A 5,156-nucleotide genomic window follows, 5' to 3' on the forward strand; every position below is an offset into this window, starting at 1 on the left:
AGGGCCTCGCCTAGCGTCGCGTCGACTAGCACTCGAAAGCCTCCTGCTGCCGGCGCGAAGGGTGAGGCTGCGCCAGCCGCAGAGAGACAGAGCCTGAAGATCGACATATCGTTCGGCAAACCGACAGGCGCGGACAAGGACGGCAAGCTGCTCAAGTCGATCTCGACGAACGTCGAAAAGATAGTAGCGCGACTCCTGACGCGACACGCCGAAGATCGTCGGCCGCTTTCGCGTGTCGACGATACCGAAACGGCCGTGATTGAGCTGGACAGCCAGCGGTGCGTTTCCGTGGACGTGACGATGGCCGACGATGCTGGAGAACGAAGGCAGACACCGGTATATCCGGCTTCGCCCGCCAGCCAAGCGGGCAGCAAAGACGGACCGCCCGCAACACCGAACGAGGCCACGATGACGCCAACAGGAACAAGCACCGGTGGGGAGCCTGCGGAGAGACGTCGTCACGACGGATCACGAAGAACGCCCACACCAACGTCCGTCGTACATCTGACCATCGGACCAATCAGTTTCGGTCACTCGCAGCCAGCCATTCAGCACATATCACAACCGGAGAGTGTGCAAAAAGCTAAACGCGGAAAAGCGTCGGCGGACAAACTCTCGACGGCAAGGACGCCCACGGAGATGCCGTCGGAGACGGCGGCGTTCCGTGCCTTGGAAAAGTCACTGACACCAGCCGCTGGCTCAGCTAATGAGCAGGCGAAACCGCCCGAAGTGAAGCATCCGCCATTGGCACCAGCCTCGACAGATACGCTCCTGAAACAACCTAAAACGAAGCAGTTACCTCCAGCACAGGCTTCCCCAGGTAAACCACTCAAACCATCCAAAGAACCGCAGTTTTCGTCAGAAACGGGGTCGATCCCAGACACACAAATGAAACCAGCGAAAGAAAGTGGCGTTACCAGGCTCCGTGCTGTTGACAAAGATCACGCAGCTAAGAGGGACGCGGAGAGCGTCAGAAAACTCGGACCCGCTTCCACAAAAAGGTCGTCGGAGGAAAGTTTACCATCAGTTCACGAGATGAGTGCAATGAGCGTGTCCGAAAAAGTTCACAAGCGGCCAGCGGCAACCGGCAGCACCAAAATGAGACGCCCGTCAGCCAAGATGAGCATGTTGAAAGACGGTGCACCTTCTGCACCGGTTCAAGCAGCCACGAATGAATCCAAAGTGTTATCTCCTGAGACAGGCGAAAAGCTTCCTGGCAGAAAGAAATCGACTGGGGGCAAAAAAGCGAAGGAAATTCCGGTGAAGTCTCCCGTTTCTCCTGAAGAAACACAACTTCAGCAGAAGACTAAACAAGCAAGACCGGCTCACAAAGCAGATGCGCAAAGCAAGCTGTCATCTCCAGACAAGGGAAAGTTGCCTTCAGGCAGAAAGAAATCGGTTACGGAAAAGCATCCGCCGACAGCGCCTGCAATGCATGACCTAGTGAAGTCCCCCGTTTCAGCCGAAGAAACACTGCTTTCACAGAAAACCGAACACGCAATGCCTGTGGACAAAACGCTAAGGGAAAGCCAGGTGTCATCTCCCGAGTCGGGAAAGCTGGCTTCTAAGAGGAAGAAATCTCCTAGGAGGAAGAAATCTACAGCAGGGCAGAAGCCAGCAACAACAGCGTCTGCAAAGGACAGCCTAAAGAGAGCTTCTGGTTCTCCCGAAGAAGTGTTTCTGAAAGCAGCAGCAACTTCGCCCCCCAGTGATAAGGAAGCCGTAACAAGCGACGAGTTGAAAAAAATGTCGCCAGCGAAAGAAAAAGACCTGACAGCAGCTCCAGCCACTCTCGAAGTTTCCGGAAAGCCTACTACAACTGAGGACGCACATAAGCCGGAACAAGTTGTCCCAAAAGAAGCCAGCGAGGAAAAAGGACCAGTGCCAGAACATGCTGACGAAGGACCAATGAAGCCTGCTGGACACGAAAAAGAATCGCCTAAGAAAAAACGGAAAAAATCCTTGAAGGCAAGTGCGAAAGATGGTGATCAGGATTCCAAGCCAACAACGACTTCAGAGAAACGCAAAAAGTCGTTGAAGTCGCCTGATAAAGCAGATATCGGAATTGAAAAATCCCTAAAGGAGCGTTCGCAAGTAGAATATCAACCGAAGCCCTCCGAAACGGGTGTTCCAATGAGTACAGAAGACAAAAAGGTTTCCTCGGATGAACGAACTGTGGCCAAAGACCAAAAAGAGTCTGCTGCACCGGAAGGAGCGAAGTCTCAAGAAGCGTCTGCTCACACCACGTCTAAAACTCCGGGAACGGAAAAAGCAACAAAGGAAAAAGCAGTCCGCAAAGCAAGCGCTCACGGTGATCGAGAAAGCACAAAAATGCTTTCGGAAGAACTGCGATCCATCAAGGGCGATCAGCAGGGCGAACAGCAAACGCTGACCCAGGACACCTCTCTGCATAGCATATTAAAGCGCCATCATCGCTCCAAAGGGTCCAAGATGCCGGAAAAAGCGACGAAAGACGCCGACGGAGAGGCTGCTGAAAAGCGTTCAAAGGTCTCGGAAGACACCAAGTCGTCCGCCGCTGCTGGAAGACGTGCTAGCAGGCACAAAGATGTGTCGTCGAAGGAACCGGAAGTTCCTGAAAAAGGCCTAACTGTGAGCAAACCATCTAAGGCAATCGCCGCGGAGGAAGATAAAGCGCCCACTAAAGAGGAAGCGAAGCACGAAGGTGGTCCTCACGAACTCGACAGACCAACGACTACGAAGACGGTTGAGTCGGAGACAGGCGAACCAGTTTCGAAAAGTATTCGCAAGCGAAAGTCACTGGCCATCGATGCTTCCGCCGCGGAGCATAAAGATCCCGACGCAGTTGCCATCGAAAGGGCGCGAAAGCAGTCCCTCGTGAGAACGGAGCATAGTCAACTGGACGAGAAAGACTTGGACGACTTTCTAATCGGCTTCGAGCTTGCTCTGGACCCTTACCGAGTGTTGGTAGGGCTCAAACCAGCTACGTCATCTCAAGATGAAGAAGGAGCTTCTAAGAAAGGCTCGAAGCGTTCCAAGGACCGAAAGCACGACAACAAGGGTCGAAGAACGAGCATCGTCAGAATACATAAAACTGACATAGAGCGCAAAAAGAAGAAAGGCCACAGCGGGGTAGAGTCGCCGTCGCCGCTAGCGCCGTTAGCTCCTGAATCTGCGGCGGGCGAGCAAACGGCTGACACCGACCGCAAAGGGAAGAGGAAGAAAAGTAAGAGCAAGTACGCGTCGTCGAAAGCACGTAAAAGTGCGACGACAGCGGAGGAAACGGGTGTCGGTGCGACGGCAGCAACCGAATCGCCGACAACGCGCGATTCTCGGCGGCAGAAGACTTCGGCCACGAGCCGCAGTGCTCGCGGTGATTCTCAGCCGGTTTTAAAGGGACGTAGTGCGCCTGAAGGAGAACGACTGCCTGCCGACGAAGCAGGAGGATTGCCTAGTGATCGACAATTCTTGGAAGACGAGGAAGAGGACGAGGCGAGGAGGAAAAAAAAGAAAGAGAGAAAGAAACGGAAGAAGGAAGGCGGGAAAAAGCGCAAGCACAAAAAGCGGAAGCGAAAGCGGAAGAAGCGAAATCGTCCCATCGGCTACAGATCAGGCAGGCCCACTTGCCAAATTTTGTGCCCCATCGCCGTCGGCCTGTTGTTCGCCCTAATCATCCTGTTCCTGCTTCTCAGGGCTCTCGCGACAGCGAGCACCGCGACCTTACCCACCACCACGACGTACCCGACATTCACATATCCAACCCCTCGATCCACCACTACAGCCAGCACTCAGAGTACAGTTCCGCCTCCAGTGACTCCTGCACTACCTCCTACACCACCGCCTCCAGTACCTACAAAACCGCCTCCTGTACCCCCTGCGAAGGTCACTCAGACGTCTATGATGCCGCCTGTCGTATCTCCGACTATCACGCCGCCTCCACCTGTGTCGAACGTTTACGTTTGTCCAACGGAGGTCTGCAGTCGCGAGGCACGCTACCTTGCTGACCTCCTGAAAACCATCGACTCAAAGCCTTGCGAGAACTTGCTCGCTTATGTCTGCGACGGCTGGTCCCTTGAGAATCCGGCAGGTCCTGAAGGTGTCGGCTCATTCGTGTCGCGAGGCACGATGATTCAGGACGCTTTGGCGCAAGAGCTCCTCGACGTCATTCGAAGCGCGCCCGACGAAGACTTGAAGATTGCGGCTGCCTTGCACGCGTCATGCACAGCGCGACCCGCGTCAGAATCGGCACTCGCGTTCGCGCAGAACATGTTCAGGACCTGGGTCATCAACGCGTGGCCCCGCAATGCAAGCGCGACATCGCAGGCTACCGACGTGTGGCTCTTCGCAGCCGAAGTATTCCGCGACTTTGGCATCAGCGCGCTGCTTGAGGTCACGATTGGCGTGAGCCCCAAAGGTGTGCGCCAAGCCGTCGTAGAGCTCGACAGACCTCAGTTGCTGTTCTACAGGTCCGACGAGTCTTCTGCTGAAGTGGACGCCATGCTTCGCGGTGCAGTCGAAGAGGCCTTGACTGTATTCACCCAAAGCAGTTCCCCAGAGGTTGTTGACCAAACGAAAGGTATGTTCGTCGAGCTTGCCAGGCTGCCCGACGATGGTCAACCTGACACCTCTGGAACGCCAGAACGGTGGATTTTAGTGGAGTTTAGCAAGCTCGACGGTGGACTGCAGAATTTTCTTGGTAAACTTTTCGACAACATCTTTCATCCAGGCGCGGAACCGGACGTGGTTTTGAAATCTCCGACCTACATTCGCGAAGGATTGGTCCACTTCGTCAACAAAGCAAATCCGGTCCAGGCTCTCAACTACGTGGGCTTCCTGGTTGTGGTACGGCTCGCGCCTTTTCTCCCCGATACTATGACATACGTGCGAGGCCTGTTTGTCAAAAGCATGCTCGGCAGGTCCTTTCGTGATGTAACGGATTCCTCCAAACTCTGTCTCCTGGCAGTCGAGTCCCTTTTGCCCAACTGCTTTGCCAAGGCAGCTGCCATCTTACGCAAGAAGACCGACGCCGACTTGGGCGTGAGAGATGTCTTCTCCCGACTAAAGACCCTGTTCGGTAGAGAGATTCAGCACTTGGAGTGGTTAGGAGAGCTGTCGGCCCTTTTCGTCCGTTACAACTTGCGGAAGAATCGCGTCATCCGCTTCGGTCCTCGTCCAGG

This window comes from Dermacentor silvarum, chromosome 5, assembly GCF_013339745.2.
Source record: "Dermacentor silvarum isolate Dsil-2018 chromosome 5, BIME_Dsil_1.4, whole genome shotgun sequence".
Classification (NCBI taxonomy): Eukaryota; Metazoa; Arthropoda; class Arachnida; order Ixodida; family Ixodidae; genus Dermacentor; species Dermacentor silvarum.